General features: G+C 42.4%; 1 protein-coding gene across 1 annotated transcript in view; it reads left to right on the forward strand.

The window, feature by feature from the left end:
- The window catches only part of JPH1 (junctophilin 1), a 177,111-nt gene that overhangs the window by 46,127 nt on the left and 110,680 nt on the right, over nucleotides 1-20,304 (forward strand). The gene's annotated exons all lie outside the window — the stretch shown is intronic.

The raw sequence follows: 20,304 nt of genomic DNA on the forward strand, positions 1-20,304 counted from the left end.
TGCAATCATAACAGAATGCCCAAAAAAGAGCATCATGTTTAGTAGAACAGGCAGATAAACTGTCAAGTGTGGTATCTAATCTTCTAAAGAATAGGAATGTTGAATCAGAGACTTGAGCCTGCCAAGTAGAGTCACAGCAAACTCTTTCGACCTATCCCCTGTCTAAAAATGAATAATGGTGATATAATGCTTGAGCGCTCCAACTATTTTGTAAATGTGGAGAATACTCACTTCTGTTTATACACATCTCTAAAAAAATGTAGGAGCTGTGCTTTATCAACCTTAAGACAGAATAATTATGAAGTTATTCCGACTGCCTTATAATGATGTAAAATCAGAAAGGTGGAACTGAGATATGGCTAGATGACTAAGAATATCATGTCAATACAAAAAAAACAACTTCTTTAACTCTAGATCCTGTCTGTGACTCAGACAGCCTCCCTACACACTTCCTAAAAATCAGGTCTAACTTTTAAACTTCCGTTATTGCACAGTGTGTTTTACTTTAGAAGTTCTTTTTTCCTACTCTGTTAATTGCCTGCTGGAGCCTATTATGTACAATTAAAGGAACACTATAGGGTCACACTGTGATGCACTGCCCCAGGAAGAACTTCTAGTAGACCTCTGAGGAGTGGCCACTGGAGGTATCCCTAAGCTGTAATGTAAACCCTGCCTTGTCATTGAAAAAACTGTGTTTCCTGCAAAAAGCCTAAAGGGAATGATTCTACTCACCAGATCAAATACAATAATCTGTAGTTGTTCTAGTAACTATAGTGCCCCTTTAAAGTTCAATTAACAGAGCAGGGAAATAACTTCTAAAATAAACACACTATGCTCCAAATATGAAGCCTTTTGTATGTTGGGTGCTAAAGTCACAGTATGGGAGTTATATTTAAGGCTGCATTAACAAAGTGATTACACTCCTGAATGCAGAGAATTTAGCTGTGAGACTGCAGGGACATGATCTATATACAATCTAGTCAGTATCAACCAAAGTACCTTAGTCAGACACTACTCTCAGTAACACAATTCATTATCAGATATTTCCAAGAGAGAAATCATTTCACCAGTTGGTGAAATTAAGGAATTAGGTTACTTATGAGGGCCATCTAAGACAATTTTCATAAAAGTCATCAACAAAGTTCCTAAATAGAATGCAATGGTAACATATTCTCTTTTATTGCTACCTTAAAATGTATATCCATGTCATAATGTCTCAGAGGAAAACTCTTAAAATGTAAACAGTGGGGCACTACAAAAAGGTGCCAGAGCATTCACGCACCATGATTGCTGCAGTTTAACAAGTAGAAACAGCAACATTCTTCTGTCTGCAGAGATGTTTGCTCTGATGGAAGCCAAGAAAATCTTATGTAATCCAAGTGTGGGATTCATAATTTATACCCTAATTAGCCATGCTGATAGCACCATACTGGTTTGAAAATCTTGCTTAATAAGATGTGTTTACAGGCCCTACAATTTTTTCATATGTAAGATTATCATATGGTTCCTAGAAGTAGAAATGTTGTGTCAGAAATATCTGCTGAAGAAAAGGAATGGCAGTTTACCCTGCTGTTATGTCCATGGTGGTCCATGCTGGAGATAAAAAATATGCCATGTGGCTCCTTCCATGCCACCCAATCTGGGAGCAGAAACACTTTGCTGGCTGTAACTCAGACAGAGGGGCAGAAACACTTCCCTGGCTGTAACTCAGACAGAGAGGCAGAAACACTTCCCTGGCTGTAACTCAGACAGAGGGGCAGAAACACTTCCCTGGCTGTAACTCAGACAGAGGGGCAGAAACACGTCCCTGGCTGTAACTCAGACAGAGGGGGCAGAAATACATCCCTGGATGCCACTCCACAGAGCTAATGGACGTGGCAGGCGTGCTGGGCTAGAATGCGCTTGCCACAGCCGATCTCGAAGAGTTGTTCTACAACTCATTGAAAAGCACTGGAAAGCCATGCACGCATGCACAAACTCACAGCTCCAGCACAGATCCTTGTCAACAAGAAGGTACTAATTGCTGAATCGCCTGGAATAGACTGAAAGTCTTTCTCAGGAAAGGAGGATGGGCTTGCCAAGGCTACACACTGCAGGTCTGCAGTTTTTGCAAGCTGCTTTTTAATATATCTACGAAGCAAACCTGTATACACAATACACACATGGTTTATTTGGAGGAATTACTACTAAATAATTAGAAGAGAACATTTTAAAATTGCAATGGCGTGTTCTCTAACAATAGTATTTATTGTGTGTGTGTGTGTGTGTATGTATATATATATATATATATATATATATATATATATATATATATATATATATATATATATATATATATATATATGTGTATGTATATGGATATCTGTCCATAAAGCTTTGCACTCCTGGTATTTTTATCCTTATGCCCAGTATATACCTGCAGTCAATTTTCTACATGTATGAAAAGGTTGCCAGCACTCCAGGGCTTACCACGATATTCATTTACTATAGCATACTGCTATACAACTAAAAAGTGAGCATTTCAATTCTATATTTACCTCACTCCCTCTAGCATGTAAGCTCATTGAGCAGGGCCCTCAACCCCTCTGTTCCTGTGTGTCCAACTTGTCTGGTTACAACTACATGTCTGTTCGTCCACCCATTGTAAAGCGCTGCGGAATTTGATGGTACTATATAAATACCATAATAATAATATATATTACTACACACATATTATGTACAGGGCATTACTTTGGCGACCCATTCTTCAATAATACAGCACAGTGCTTTACCTGTTAAATAATGTATAACTCGCTTGGTCTAACAGAACACCTTCTATTAGACTCTTGCCAGTGTGGATCCAATTTTTGACTCCAGACAGAGAGTTTTTAGAGCCACTTTTATAGGAGTAGGACCAAAACTGTCTTTAAATTAACCTGTTGACCAGTTGGAACTTTTAAAGAACTGCTATATAGGCAGTCACCATATTAAGTGCATGGATTTTTGATAAACGATGTTGAATTATCTTTTTTTTTATTCTCTTTTTCCATATGTTATGGCAGCTGTAAGTGGGCAGATATTCTGATAATGCTGGAAAAAAAAACTGCTCAATTCTAAAGCAGATAATTAAAGAGTTTAGAATGCCATTTTCTTTTAATCCAGAGACTTGGCAGCTACTAGTTAGTTTGATTTTATGTGACTATTTTGTTTTAAGCGATGTTAATGACTTTGAAATGTCTACCCTGGTAATAATAAATTGTGTTAGAAATGAGTCCCAGTGCTCACATTTTAGTTAATACTTTGTTTCTTAAGAATTTAATAAAATGTATCTTTATCAGTGTTACAGTATATGTGTATTATGCATAGCTCTTTGCCCAGTTTTCTGAGACACTGTCAGTAAAGGACTTTCCATACTGTGCAATAGTTGTCTAGGTCCCCGTCCCTAACCTCATTTTTGGTTACAAAGGGGTAAAAATGCTTTTTTAACTTCTCTCTTTCCAGTGGCAAAACTCCCTCAGCACTGGCTAGCTCTCCTCCTCTCGTAATATCACAGTAATGATGGAACCTAATGTTCATGCGCAGTGCTTGCCGCATGTGCATTAAAGCTTCCAAATTGGAAATCATTAAATCAATGCTTTCCTATTGGACATTTTAAGAAATTAGACCTCCTTATACAAGGCATGAGATCGTCCAGCTTCCTTTCACAGAGTAAAACGTTGTTAGTGACCAGGAAGTGCCTCTAATGGAAGACAGCCAGTAGAGGTGGAGTTAGTCCTGCAATGTAATCATTGCTGTTTCTCAGAAACAGACAGTGGCACTGCATCCAGACCATTGCAATGAGATGAATTTGCCTGGGTGCCTATAGTGTCCCTTTAACACTTTTTAACCCTTTACATTGCAGGGTTAAAAAGACAAGGCCAGACCACTTCATTTAAAAAAAATATTACTTTGGAACTTGTAAATACCTTCTTCTAATGATAAAAAATTATTAAAGAAAAGCTCCAAGCACCACAGCCTATACTACTTGGCCCTGTCACTATCCCCCCTTCTCTCTGTTCCAAGAACTGCAGAGATTTGCAAGAATTGCTTCATTGAAGCTAACTAGGAAAGTACTTGTATAGAGTGCTCCGGCAACACTCCAACAAAGTTCCCGCATTCTTTGAGGTCCCTCATAAATTGCTGTCACTTTGATTAGTTTGTTCAATACTGTAGTTTACATTTACTGCAAATTCAGTTACTTCAAAGGTAATTTAGATGGAGGACAAATAATAGTCAACCATTCAAATCCATCAAGTGAGTTTATGTATGCTGTTAGAAACCCAAGATGATATCATTTCCCCATAATACAAGCATTACAATATATTTCAAGTTTGGGTTAATATGTTGAGCCTGCAGTTAGAGCTCATGTTAAGTTTAGAGTTAGGGGAAGTGCAGGCGTTAAGCAGAGGTATTTGAAGAGGAGCAGTCACTGCCTTGATTTTTAGCAGAACCAAATAGCTAAAATTTAATTGCTATCGATTAATCCTTTTTTTATTTTTATTTTTTTATTCTTTACTGGTTATTTTAATTGATATGCCTTTCAGGGTAACAAACAGCAGGTTTGTTAACGCGTATGCAGTGCTCTACACATGATGAGCTCGTACAGCACTGTTGGAGAACACACTAAGCACGCATATGAATGTATTCTGAGTTTGATTTTAATATTTTTGGATAAACTGTTTGAGGTATGAAATAATTGTAAAAGTTTATCCAAACATATGAAATCATATGAAAAGCTTATCCTAAAATATTAAAGGATTATAGCGTTAGGAATAAAAACATGTAATATATATATAATTTTAATGCATTATCTATAATAAAAAAAAAAAACTGGGTCTATGCCAGCCTTTACTATCTCTTGTAAGCAATTTAGCAGTTGTCAGGGCACCGTATTCCCTCCTCTCTATTTCCTCTATTACTGGATCTTTATTTCTGTTATAGGTCAGTTCCATATTTACAATTTGCTTTATGGACAGTTATTGCACAATTAAGTTGCTTCCAGGCACCAGAGAAAGGCTGCTAATGATGTCTAAAGCTGCTAGGTGATGAGTATAGATATGCCTACGATGTTGTAAGAAGAACTTCCAGCAAGCTCTAAAAATATTTTTGTTACCATGGCTGGATTTTGTGTGTATGTAACTATCCAAACCAGTGACTTTTATTTTCTTTTTCCAGGCTATGTGAAACGCTTCATTGGAAATAGGGCATTTATTGTATTCATCCTTACAAACTTGTGCCTGCAAGTGCCTTGATAAAATGTCTGAATTATATATATATATATATATATATATATATATATATATATATATATATATATATATATATAGTTTATTTTACTAAAGAAGGGTTGGATGTGTTTTTGTTTTGTTTGGGTTTTTTTTTGGCATCTTCAAGCTAGCAGCTTTGGATGGGAACATCTTGAGCAAGCTTTGCACACAGGTCGACCCCTTTTTTTTTTTTTTTTTACCTTGTTCCAAACATGTTTTAAATAAGTATTTTTGAAATCTGTAGTTTATAGTTCAGTTGCCAATATTATTAAATCTAGATAAAGACAAGTGACAAATGGGGTATGATCTTTGTGCATCAGTATATAAACTGTTTTATAAGTACCATTTCCCTATTGCTAGCTGTTTAAAGGAAGCTGGAAGCTTTCACTTTGATTTTTTTTTTTTTTTGCAAATAATCTATGAAAACAATGACTGCCTATATAAAGAATGGCTTCAGGAAAAATCATTGTGACATTAAGCAGAATTAACTTAAAATATTTTGTATGGTGTGTGTGTAGTATGTTCAACCAACTATTTAAAGTGTGTATCTACAGACTATGTTAATGTTTTATGCTGTGGAGTCTTTTACATTTGTTTATATAAGGGCTTGAAAATTCCATGACTGCTGTCTAGATGACTGTACCACCCACCCGGTGCCCCCCTTTCCCAATGACACACAGAGACCGTATAAAGTTGGGTAAGGGCATCGGCCACAGCTTTATTAATTTTCCATGCCAGCAACATAAATACTGTCAGCTGTTGGGGTGATTGCCCAACAGACAGGTCTATCCCCACAAACCATGAGTCCATGAGCAGCCTGCCTCCGCCATCAGCTCCCAACAGGCTGCGACTCCCCAAGCCTCCTCGGCAACTCCATCACTTCTGCCTGCGCTGGCCAGGACTCCCGCATGCTGTGACAAAACAAGAAAAGACAACCAACCACAAGCACCAGAAACAAAACCCACATTCCTTCAATCACCAAATGTCCTAAGGGCGGGAGGGCGGGAAAGTCAGGATCCCTGCACTTCCAAGAGCTGACTGGTAAGTCCCCTCCCCTCACTGTCCTTATAACTGTCTTCCATCTTAGCAACTATGTATCCATATATCCCCCTCCCATCTGCTCTTCCTTTAAGACTCCTTATCCTAGCCGCAGTCATGTCCCCCCTTCCTTGTCAGTCCAGGGAGGTGTCTTGACTGCTGTCTAGATGACTGTACCACCCACCCGGTGCCCCCCTTTCCCAATGACACACAGAGACCGTATAAAGTTGGGTAAGGGCATCGGCCACAGCTTTATTAATTTTCCATGCCAGCAACATAAATACTGTCAGCTGTTGGGGTGATTGCCCAACAGACAGGTCTATCCCCACAAACCATGAGTCCATGAGCAGCCTGCCTCCGCCATCAGCTCCCAACAGGCTGCGACTCCCCAAGCCTCCTCGGCAACTCCATCACTTCTGCCTGCGCTGGCCAGGACTCCCGCCACCGCGATGACGACTTCCCCTCACGCCTCCTGCCGTCATCGCGCCCCCCGCCGACAGCGCAGCCTCAATCCCACTCTGCAAACCCGTGTTCAGGATGTCCAAACCTATCTCGTTTAAGTGGACCCCATCCCTCCTCATTAAGTTCTGGTTCTCCCCTTCCAGCTCCACGTGTCGAACGACCACCCCACCTAGCCGCCGGACAAATTTCCCCACTGCAATGTTCAGCTTGCGCCGGCTCTTCTCCAAACCGCGCGAGTGCGGCAGCGCGCGCCAGCACGGCCTGGAAACCACCTCCGACCAAACCAAGGTCATGTCCGGAAACAGCGCCATGCACCTGGCCAAGTCGTGCCGAATCGCGTGGAGAAGGTCCACAGTCCTGGAAACCCCCAAGTCGTTCCCGCCCGCATGGACCACCACCACCACCGGCCCTGACACAAACTTACGGAGCTCCACGAACTCAGGATATACTTGCTGCCATCGGAGGCCCCTAATGCCCTTCCACCTGACTCGGGCCACGTCCACTGAGAACCCCAAATTTCGTCCATAGGCCCGGTCTTCAGCTCGCCTAGCTGCCCAGTACACGTAGGAATGCCCTAGTATCCACACGTACCGGGGCCGCCCACCTACAACGAGAAGAGGGTTACAGCATATGAGGTCGGACATAAGACTTAAAACGCCCCGACTCCCATCTTCCAATGCGTTTAATGCCCGCAGCCGAGTAACCCAAAACACTTGCCTGGGTAGCCGCCCCAATCCGAAAGGAATGGGCCGAAAACCCTTGACTTTCCATACCACCCGCGGCCAATGCTCTCTTCAGCATTGCCGAGAACTGATAGCGTGTTAGGGGAGACCCATCCGCGTGAGCCAACAAAGGGCCTCCCCGCTCCGGGCGCACCTCCAGAAAATCGTGAAAAGCCCCGACAGGACAGACGACATCCCTCGTGGCCCCTAAACGAACCCAGGCACCCCGGGCCGCCTGGTCCGTCTTAGAGCGCCGCACAAAAATGTCAACGGAGGAAGTAGACCACCGCACATCCGACAATGCCAAAGGCGAGGCCTTCCCCTTGCTCGGGGCTACCAACTCGCCGATGCGAAAGGCTCCAAAAAAGCAGACCGAGAAGGCTACGCGAAACAACTTCGATACATAATCCGAGCCACAGACCCGCGGCAAGACTAAAAGAATCCGCCGCAACATTTCCACCGAAATCGGACGACGACGATCCGGGCGACGCCGCAGTCGCCACCCCTTCACCACCCTCTGGATCCCAAATTCCTTAGTAACATCCCGCCAGCCCATAAATCGAAACAAGAAAGACAGGGCAGCCAGCGCCTTCTCCGCTACTGCGCAAGACCTACCTCTCCTGACCAAGTCATCCAGCAACACAAGAGTCGCCTCCGTACGTCCCATTTCCGTGGATACATCCCCGTCCCGTGCTGCCGACAGCCACTGTTTCCACACTGCCCGGTATGCCTTCCAGGAAGCCTCCGCCAAGGAGTCCGATACCAAGCCCATCAGGCCTCGAAATCGAGCTTCCATAAGGAGTCCGGACACTGCAGACCGGTCCGCCGCGCCTCCGGCGCTGCCTCGCGAAACCGTTCCCACTGCAAGCGAGACAATGCATCAGCCACCACATTTTGCACACCCGGGACATGTTGCGCCCGCACCCAAACATTAAACTGAAGACTAAGGAGCACGAGGTGACGGAGAAGAGCCAACACTGGAGGGGACGAGGAGGACGATCGGGCAATCACATGGACCACACTCATGTTGTCCGTGTGAAAGACCACCGTGTGATTTCTCAGCTCCTCACCCCACAGTTCCAGGGCGACCACTATCGGAAACAGTTCCAAAAAGGTCAAATTCCTTCGAAATGGGGAAGACTGCCATTCCTCCGGCCACTCCCCCGCGCACCACTGACCCCGAAAATACGCTCCAAAACCAACTGACCCCGAGGCATCGGTAAACAGATCCAAGGCAGCATTGGTGGTGGCCTCCCTCAACCAGCAAGAGTGCCCGTTGTAACGTCTGAGGAAGGAGCTCCACACTGCCAGATCCGCCCGAAGGCGCCTCGTGATCCGAATGTAATGGAAAGGTTCCTTCACCCCCACCGTGGACAAGGACAATCTACGACAAAATGCCCGACCCATCGGTAACACCCGACATGAAAAAACCAAGTGCCCCAACAGGCCCTGCATCTGACGCAACTGAACCTTCTTGGAACCTTTGACTAAGTCCACCAACCGCAGCAACCCCTCCAACTTCTCTTCCGGAAGCCGGAAAACCATTCTCTCGGTATCGATTTCGATACCCAAGAATGAAAGGACCAACACCGGGCCAACCGTTTTTTGTTCGGACACAGGAACCCCGAACTCAGCCGCCACCCGCCGGAATGCCTGAAGCAACGCTGTACAATCCTGGGAACCCGACGGACCAACAAACAAAAAATCATCCAGGTAATGTGTCAACGAACACAAACCCGCAACTCTGGACGTGACCCACTCCAAAAAAGAAGAAAACAGTTCGAAATGATAACAAGAGATAGCGCAGCCCATGGGCATACACATATCATAATAGAAGCAACCGTTAGCGAAACACCCCAACAAGTGAAAGCAATCCGGATGAACCGGCAACAAACGAAAGGCCGATTCAATGTCCGATTTTGCTAATAACGCCCCACGACCGGCCCGCCGCAGGAGGAGCAATGCCGAGTCGAAGGACGCATAACGTACCCTGCACGCATCCCTGTCAATGTCATCATTGACCGACGACCCCGAAGGGTACGAGAGATGGTGAATCAATCGAAAAACTCCCGGATCCTTTTTGGGTACCAGACCCAGCGGAGACACCCTCAGGTTGTGGAATGGGGGGGAATCAAAGGGGCCGGCCATGCGGCCCCGTTGAATCTCCGCCTCCAACTTTTCTTGTAACAAAACCTCTTTTCCCCGCGTGGACCGAAGATTGTCCGCGAACTGGCCCTCGTCCGACAGCACAAAGGGAATCCAGAAACCCGTTGTGAAACCGTCGAACAAGAGGCTAGCAACGTCCCTCTTAGGATACTGGACGAGCCATGGACGCATCTTTTCCACGCTCACTGGAGTCCTCTCTGCGAGGAACGTCGTCCTTACCAGAGCCCTTGGAGGCAGATGGTCTGCCCTTCTTGAAACAACGGAGAGCCGGGTGGGCTCCCCCACAGTGGGCACACTCGTGCCGGAATCTGCAGGAGCTAAACCACTTACAGTGGCTCTCGTTGAAGAGCCAACAGACTCCCTTCCTCTGACCTGCCGACGTACCCGTGGGGACGCCGGCCGCCCCCGAAAAGGGAGAGGGTCTACACGGGGTCATAAGTAGCAGCCACAGGCTGCCGTCCTGCACCCCAAAACCCATACCCGGACACGCCGCCATCTTCTGGCGGAATTGCTGGTCGTATTTGAACCAGCATTGCCCTCCATAAACCTTGTAGGCGCCCCAAATTAAGTCCAAATAACCAAATAAAGAGGGGGCCCTCTCAGGGAAACGGCGCACTAGTACGCTGGCAAAGATATTAAATCCTTGCAGCCAATTACCGAACGTACGCGGGATAGCCTTACCCTTTTCTCCCTCCAATTGTTCGCCACGTCGCGGTCTGTCCACGGACTCCTTGTCTGGCGGAACGAGAGAAAGGAGATCCACATACTCACCACGAATAATCTTCTCTTGCACCTCCGCTGGCACATGTAAACCTAGGGGAGCCAGTTCACACCCTGGGAGAAAGGAAACCACCCCAACCCCATGACCCCTCAAACTATCCGCACTACCGGGACCCTGAGCCCCTAGACCAGTACCCCTGGCTTGCCCCTCCACTAACATCCTCAGCAGGCGCAACACCTCGCTATCCTGACCTGAACTCCCTGCAGCACCCCAGGCGCCTGCGCATGCTGACTCACCAAATGAGGGGAGGCGCAGGGGCCGTCCTCCTTCACCTTCTCGCTCCTCCTCAGACTCCTCCTCCTCACCGGACTCCCCCTGGAGCCTCCCAGCTCCCAGAGGGGCTGCAGCCGACACGGCCTCCCGACCGCCGGCATCCTGGCAGTACTGCAATCTTGGGGCTGCCGCCTGATCCGCGGCACCCCATGAACCGGCCGGTCCTGGGGACTCCCATCTCCTTGGGGCTGCTGTCCGGCTCACAGCACCCCTATTGCCGCCTTCTTCCGCCGGCGCTTGTGGTCTCCGGGCGCCCGGCGTCCTATTTCCGGCGCGGGCACCCACTTCCGGGTTTTGCCCGTCGCCGGCTGCTGTCGTCATATCCGGCGCGCCGGCCGTGCGCGACCGGCGTCGTGACGTCACTTCCGGCCGCGCCGGAAGAGAAGGTGGAGGGCTCCTGGATCTTCCCGCCGAATCGCCATCTTGGAAATGGCTGCCGGACGCAGCCGCAGCTCTCACCTGGGACCGGATCGCTCGGGGGGACGACACCAGGCTCGGCTCCACATTCCCAGCCACTCCAGCTCGCCGGCTTCTTCGGCCTTCACGACCTCCTCTCACCGGGCTGGGAGACAGTCGCGACGGCGGCCTTGAACGCCTGGCCCGCCGCCCACCTTCCACAGGTCGAGCCTCTTCACCGGGGACGCCATCCATGCCGGCCAACACCTCTGCTAACGAGCCTGCACCATGTGCAGCCCGATAAGCCTGCAACAGGGCCACCAACGATTCCTGGGAAACGTCCATCACTCTCAAAATTCAGGAACAGGTAAGTATAAAACTTTTTAAGAATAATGTCTATAATATTTTTTTTTTTTTTTTTTTTTGTTTTTTAAGGGGTCAGCAAAGAAAGACAGATGCAAATCTGAAAATCTGAAAGTCAGGATCCCTGCACTTCCAAGAGCTGACTGGTAAGTCCCCTCCCCTCACTGTCCTTATAACTGTCTTCCATCTTAGCAACTATGTATCCATATATCCCCCTCCCATCTGCTCTTCCTTTAAGACTCCTTATCCTAGCCGCAGTCATGTCCCCCCTTCCTTGTCAGTCCAGGGAGGTGTCTGTAGCTAGACAGATCCTGCTAGTATGTGTTACAGCTAGCTCCCACCTTTGTGAGAGTTGCATAGCGATAGGTGTAGCTTTTAAAAACAATTTGACATTGAACGGAAGGATACTGCAAGAGGTCTGCAGAACTATAACCCACTTCAATGACATAAAGCAGTTACAGTGCCTACAGTCAGTGTCTCTTTAATTTTGTCACACTCCTTTGCATGAAGCAAGAACGGCTCAGACCCTCGCTGATGTGAGAGCTGCGATCATGCACCTCTGACACAGACATCTTTGGTGCTGGGCAGCATGTTTAAATTTCTGTATTACAGCCGTCCCATCACAGAGCTTACATCCATTGCCCTGCAATGGGTTGATTCACCTTTTCACAACTTTTTCTGTCAGGAAAGTGTTAAAATAGGAATTGTTCTGAAATGGAAATCTATAAAAACATTCTCAGAATTTACTATGAAGAAAACGGTCTCCTTTTAAATCTAGTTCAGAACACTTTAAAAATACCATCAAAACAATGAGAAAATTTAACCGTACCTGTTCATAAATTGCACTAAAATGTTTTTAAAAATGAGACATTAAAGGGTCAGCGTCACTTTGATCAATGTGTGTGGCCTATCTAAACTGGATTGTGAGGTTAATGGCTAAAAAATTTTAAAAGAAAAAAAAGAACATCACACAAACCCACAAAATTGTCTATATCAGTGTATTCCCAAACCTGTCCTCAAGGCACCCGTACCAGTCCAGGATTTAGGGATTACACAGTTGTGTCTAAGGTGTTTTTTTTTTTTTTTTTTCTTTCTAAAAACACCTTAGAAACAACCGAGTAATCCCCAAATCTTGGACTGGTACGGGTGCCTTGAGGACAGGTTTGGGAACCACATATAACCACAAAACATTATTTCAAGAAAATGTACTAAGGGTTGTGTTTTTAATTTTTTTTAGTTTATTTTTTTTATTGGTATGTAAATCAAAATGTGTATATATAGAAATACTACACAAAATATTTCTGTTTGTTTTCATGAAGTACTCTTCCCCACTTGCCTGCCATGTTCTGTAGTAGTTTAGCATTTGTACACTTTACATAGCTTGCCGGCTTATATTTGTGTATGCCCTGTCCCAACACTCACCTCTATAGTGACCCACAACTTCTCTGGGGTTACCAATATGGATGAGATGACAGCAGGTGCTCTTTAATCAGATCTGAACTATGTGCAATGCACATTTCTCTTCTGAGCTGTGAGCTGACACCACCAATCTCATCTTACCCCAAATACTGAACTAAGCACTTGCAAAGCTAGCATTTTGCGCATATATTTTTTTACATGTTATAGGGAGAAGTGCATATTTTGCTCAATAATATTGTGTATTTTAAATTAAAATAATGTTTTGGAGAAAGTTAATTTCTAGTTTTATATTTACATTCACTATGTAACTGTAACATTGTTCACAAATCCTTTTTGCTTTTTTTGTTTGTTTTGCTTTTCTATATACAGAGCTGTATTTTTGTTCAATAAACATTTAAATACAAATTAAATATTGATTTTTAACTTGGTTTATTCATAAAGTATCTCAGTAGTGCATTTATTTATTTGAATTTCTATTGTAATTTACCAAGATCCTGCATTGAGGTAGACGGTCAGGAGGCTGTCTGTCAGCTTGATTTGCTTGAGGCCAAACCGATACGCCCCATCACAACTTTTCCGGATGGGTCCAACCATTATGGGTGCCGACAGTGATGCGATTGCATCACCAGCAGTGTCTGCCCAGCCCGTCCCAATCTCATACCTCTTAATGTTGGAATTTATGAAATATGTAAATAGATTTTTGTCCACTTTCACATATTCTATTTTCATTTTTATTTTTTATTTGTTTTGATAATTGACGTGTTACTTCCTGGTTCTGTGATGAATATGGCTTTGTCTATCATGTGTCAATGTCAGTAGCAAGTTTTTACAACTTAACCCCAACATTATATTGCCCATATTGGTGGTGCATACATGTTCCATGTGTTATGGCCCAGTCTTTCACTCACTGAGGACATTGACAGAGCTGGTGAAACAAATCATCTCAAAATTGTCTCTTTGCAGTTTTTACTCCTAAATCATAATCTCATCTGTGAAGTTATTTGTTGTCACGTATGTCTAACTTTATCAAACAAGTCAGGCCCATAAATATATATCATATACGTACATAACTTTGTGAAACGACAAATACAGTATTTCTCTAAGAATCTAAGGATTTTTTTTCTATCACATCTTTATTGAATTTTAAGAATAGTAAGAATTTTTCAAAACCGCATACAAAGCAAATATTTCAAGCATTATGATGAAAAGTTCCCATACAGTGCTCAAGGAAGAGTACCAGTACTCAAACCAGTGAAACCACAATGGTACATAATGGAGAGAGAAGGAAGTTTTTAGACAGTGTGTGGTGGTATATGTTACTTGTTTTCCACCAAAAGCACCTAAAAGTGTGCATTTATACTTCAATTTATTTCATTGTTATAAAATGGTTATTTTATTTTTTTATTTAGATAGGGGAAGTAAACCATACTGAGCGCTTGAAAGTGACAAATGCAATGTGACAAAGAGAAATGCTTAAATAAGCCTCCATATGACTGTGAATCCTGAATTCCTTCAACGATGAATAATTCGTTTGTTAAATCTGCTTTGCAGTCTTGTCTTTCAGATTCCCATATAAGGACTGGCCTTTACAATGAGAGAGATCCTGGAATGCATCTCTTAGCAGTCATGATTGTATAGGTTTTGACCATTTCAATGGTCATCGTGTCATCCTAATCACTGCCTTCCTTAACTGATTAATAAACAAGTGGGCTACAGGGTGTTGAAATGTGTGTGCTGATCTGTGCTGTTTTTTGTATGGTGCAGGAAAAGGTTTTCTCCCTACAAAACACCCCTCTGTTTTCTCTTTTGAGTGTTTAATTTTAGTTGTTTATTGCTAATCTTTTGCCAAGTTTGTAGTGTTTATTTCAAGTGGAGCCTGTAATTGCAAATAAGTAAACCCAATAATGCTCAATATGCTGTTTCTCCGACACTAGGCTTTCCCCTAGTGACATGTGATTGGCAATAAAGATTTGTGTTTGAGGTCAGCAGCTGCAATTAATGCATGCCTTGCGTTTGGATCCTAGTTTGATGTGCAATAAATTAGAGGTGTTTAAATTGCTAATGCTGTGTATTTCATTGTGTCAATTCAAAGAAACTGAATATGTATTGCTGACTTAGCCTGTGCATGTTGTAAATGTGTAAGTAGAAAATGTTTAATGAATTAATACATTGCACTAGTGAATAAAAATGTGCCATTCGTTTGTGCTGATTGGTGCTGCAACAATGAATGTTTGTGCCGCTTTGGTTTCTGAGACATTGCGCATTAGATTTGCTCAAACCCCAACATTTGTGCCGCTTTGTTTTCAGAGATATTGTGCCCACTTTCCACCCCATGTAATTACATTTAAATAGAAATACACCATCCGTTTGTGTTGATTTGTGCTGCAAAAAAGAACGTTTGTGCTGCTTTGGTTTAGGAGATATTGCGCATTATATTTGATCAACCACAGCTCACTAGAATCCCATGTTATTAAAATGTGAATACAAATGTGTTTGTGCTGCAAGTATGTTTCTTAGTGAAATGCTGCACATATAGGCACCATCATCACTTCAAATCATTGAGTAGCCACGGTTCTTGAAGTAATTATTTAGCTTTAATAACCCTGTGTATGCTGTTAAACAGCTCGATGCCACATTAACCTGTCTGGTGGGATGTTAACCACCTTACTGCCACATTAACCTGTCTGGTGGGATGTTAACCACCTTACTGCCACATTAAACTTTCTGGTACTATGTTAGTCCCTGGTTTGTTAGAATTATCTTTTAAAAACAGACACACAAATGGGTAGAGACCAGCAAAATTGTGTATTTTCTATGTACGATTAATTGCATGGGGTGCAAAGTATAAACTGAGTGGAGATTGAGATAACATGGCTTAAAATATGTATAATATTGCGGAACCCAAAACTAAACAAATGTTGTTTTAGGAGACACATATCAGAACAAATGGGACATTTTTATTCACATTTTTATTACATGGGTGCAAAGTGGTTGGATACAAATCCATTATAATGCACAATATTTCTGGAACCACACTGACACAAATGGTTAACTTTTGCATCACAAATCAGCACAAAGGCAACATAAACAAGCAGGGTGTACCGTATATACTCGAGTATAAGCCGACCCGAATATAAGCCGAGGCCCCTAATTTTACCCCCAAAAAACTGGGAAAACGTATTGACTTGAGTATAAGACTAGGGTGAGAAATGCAGCAGCTACTGGTAAATCTCTAAATAAAATTAGATCCTAAAAAAATATTTATTTACAGTGTGTGTGTGTGTGTGTGTGTATGAATGCAGTGTGTATTAATGCAGTGTTTGAGTGTGTGATGCAGAGCCTTGGTGGGGGTGGGCATTTTTATTATTTTTTTTATTTATTTTTTTTAATAGTTTTTTTTTTGTTATTTTTTTTTTTAATTTAATTTTTTTATTATTATTATTATTATTATTATTTTTATTATTTTTTTTGTCCCCCCCTCCCTGCTTGATACATGGCAGGGAGGGGGGCTCTCACTCCCTGGTGGTCCAGTGGCATTGGCAGTTCAGTGGGGGGAAGGGGGACTGGCAGAGAGCGCTTACCTCTCCTGCAGCTCCTGTCAGCTCTCTTCTCCTCCGCGCCAGTCCGTGCAGCTCCTCTGTCAGCTCACAGTGTAAGTCTCGCGAGAGCCACACTATGACCCCGCGGCTCTCGCGAGACTTACACTGGGAGCTGACAGAGGTGCTGAAAGGACCGGCGCGGAGGAGAAGGGAGCTGACAGGAGCTGCAGGAGAGGTAAGCGCTCGCTGCCAGCCCCCAGTCTGTATTATGGCAATGTAAATTGCCATAATACAGACACTGACTCGAGTATAAGCCGAGTTGGGGTTTTTCATATACACATATACACCGTATATACTCGAGTATAAGCCTAGTTTTTCAGCACATTTTTTGTGCTGAAAAACCCCAACTATATAATAAAATAAAATAAATTTTATATATATATATATATATATATATATATATATATATGTGATATATATATATATATATATATATACACATATATATATATATATATAAATTTATTTTATTTTTAAGTAGTTGGGTTTTGCAGAATTAAGTCAGGACTTCTCTTGTTTTCCTCTCTTAATCTCTTGGTGCCTTATTTGTGAGGATGAAGTGTTGGGATGAAACAACCCCTTCCCCCCTTCCCACCCACCCATCACATGGTTATGCAGAAACTCTTCCAACAAGTCTTTTGCCTGGTTCCTTAAGGAGTTTGGGTTTAAATGCATATGTGCCATCATTTCATATGACCAGTTAAGAGTAATTTTATGAAGTAGGTCATGGTGGGATGTAATCTGTGTGGCTTCCCACTTCCTAGTGATTTCGGTTTTGGCCGCTATAAGAATTTGAAACTTAGGTTTCTTGAAAATGTTGATATGTCTTTAAGTGGCATAAATGGCAAGCAAACTTCAGGTTTGGGATCGAATTGTATGTCCGGTTAGGATGAAGTGAGACTGGAAACCGTAGACCAGCAGAGCTTATACTCCATACACGACCACTATGTATGGTACATTCGTGCCCACCCCATTTTACATCTCCAATATACATTGTGGATCTTGGGAAAATATCGGTGAGCTTCCACATCACAGTTCAGCTCATTTGTACTGAAGATACTTTAATAAAGGGCTTTTTTCAATTAGGGACATAGTTACAGAGATTTTCCCAGTTTAAAAGCAATGTTGCTTGCTGCCTTTTGTTTGTTTGTTTGTTTGGTTTTTTTTTTTTTGTTTGGTTTTTTTTTGGGGGGGGGGGAGTTTTATTTAATAAACCAAATTTTGGGTTATTATTTTCATGGAGATTTCAAGAGTCACTAAAGCCGTTTTTATTATACATGGGCAGCAGGCGTATATGTGTTATGCCCTAGAATGAAGAGACCTTTATTGTTAAAGTACATATTCAGATCTTGTAATTCATTAATGTTACAGTTAAAAATCTCAGGAGTAAATTATACAATCTGTGTTTAACAGCCTACAAGTAAAATATTAAAAAGAAACTGTCGTCTGTAAACATTCTACAATCAAATAGCTTTATAATTTAAAACACATTTATATACTGAGAAAGGGGCTGATATATGGGAGAGTGCAATACTGTGTGCTTAAAGGGTTATTCCAAGCACTATAACCATTTCAGTGATTTGAAGTGGTCATGGTGCCTGGAGTCTGTTTGTTTGTGCAGCGTTTCACTATAAAATAATTTAACCCCTTTGCTGCCAGAGGTGTATCTCCATGTACACCACCATCTTACAAGTACTTGGACTGGCAAGAGGAAGCATTCAGATGTAGCGAATGAGTATTAGCTGTACTATTTGATTTGCAAATTCCAGGGACATGGGTCTTCCTTGCATTTTAACCTATACGAGAAGCAAAGTTTGTTATGATGCTTGGAACATGCCTTCAAATGGCTACTCGAGCCAAAAACTGTGTTTTAATAAAATAGTGTTTTAGTCAAGGTAACCCTTACTGCCACCCAGAGGTAAATCTTACCTCTGTTTCAGTGCTGAGGACAAAGTTTCCCAGCATGGAGATAAGATCCTGGCCTCCATTGGTCGTCTGTAACCAGTAGGTTGTGTGTGCTGACGACAGATGCCAGTATGCACAGAACTGACATTAGCCAGCTTGGAACTATTTTTCTGGGATGGCTAATGACACCTAAAAAAAAAACTCTACTGGAGGTGGAGTTACACCTCCGTAAGCAAAAGGCTATATCTCTGTATATACAGAGATCACTTAAATGGTCTTGGGTCTTAAATTAGCCCTTTAAATTTGTATGGCTGTAGTGTTCTAATTGATATGTTATACAAATAGGTAATTTCATGTCTTCATTTGGAATGTAGATTTAAAGTATTTTTAATTTGTACTTGTTAAGTTATCATTTCCTAATATTTACATAACTCTGGTTTTCATATGTAATTATTTTAGCACTTGACGTTGCAGAGATTTAAAGTCTACTACACCAGGATAATTGACACCCATAATTTCACCACACCACTTAATTTTACACCCAACCAAACTGACACTACCCACATCTTGGACATTATTAGCCTAAATTGGTATGTTTTGTTATTTATTTATTTATTTCCACCCTCAGACGAACCTGCAGCAAATACTCTAGAAAACAGCTGACTTTTCATGCAAAGCCAGCAAGAACCAAACATTTAATTTCTTAAATTATAGGCTGATGTTTCCTGAGTGATCAAAAGTGCAATTAGAGAATCAAAATCAACATGAAAATCTGCTGAATATGGCAAAAAACTGACAATTTTCTCGTAAACATACCCGGTAAATAATTGCATGTTAAATGTTTAGCTTGATCTTAAAAAATGCCTCACATTTATATCGGCTAAAGAAAAGCGGCCACTTTTAATGTGAGTGGTGTTTGAAAAATAGAATGATCGACACCTCCAGCGTTATTCACTAATGTGTGAATTGTTGGGAATTTAATTTAAACTCACAGTGAATTTCAAATGTTATGCCAAACTAGCAAAATTGAAACAAAAAATCTCTTAAAAACAAAAAAGTTAATTTGGCCTAAAATTTGATGTTTACTTAAATTCCAGATAATTATCGCTTACTGAATGCACAGTTTTATTATGAATTCATTTAATAACGAGGATTGCATTTTTATTAGTACACATAGGAGGTGGAAACATCTAGCCTTGTCTGATCTATTATGCTTTCCTAGACTCACACCATATTTATTGGAGGGTAACAGAAGAGTTGTTGTTCTGTAGTATGTGTAATTGAAATGCTGCAGGAGGGAATTTCAAGGTATTCTTCATTGAGGATTGTTTAGGGTTGAAGCGTAAATAGTTTGCCTGGTAATCCCAAGTCCTCTACAGTAAAGCAAACGGAAGAGGATATTGGGGTGTTGACAGGCAAAAAGGTAATGGTCAGTGGGTGTTGCCAGTGCCACCGAAGGGCATGTACCCGGTTAAATGTAAAGATTGAAAAGTATAAATTAACTGGCAAGATGGTTATATTTGAACAACTTGGAGGTCTATGCCTACTAAGCCTTACATTGATGTGCTGTGAGGGGTAAACTTGGGAGATAGGAGATAAACGGCTCCTTACTGTCTAAAAATCGGTACTAATGCACAGAAAAACTGACTGCTGTCTTTATTGAATCCTTAATAGCATAGTTTGCCGATAAACAGTCTCCCTTTATTGTAGCTATAGCCTAACCAATAAATCAATAGTGTCGGTGGCTAAGGTCTGGTTACCAAAAAGCTAACAAAAAATTCCCCATAAAGGTACATTGGCAGCAATAAAGAAATCAAAGGATAGAAAGTTACAATACTGACTCAATACTGTGTTGCAATGATCAAAACGTGATCAGCTAAAGGTAACTCCTTCCT

Source organism: Pelobates fuscus, chromosome 4, assembly GCF_036172605.1.
Source record: "Pelobates fuscus isolate aPelFus1 chromosome 4, aPelFus1.pri, whole genome shotgun sequence".
Classification (NCBI taxonomy): Eukaryota; Metazoa; Chordata; class Amphibia; order Anura; family Pelobatidae; genus Pelobates; species Pelobates fuscus.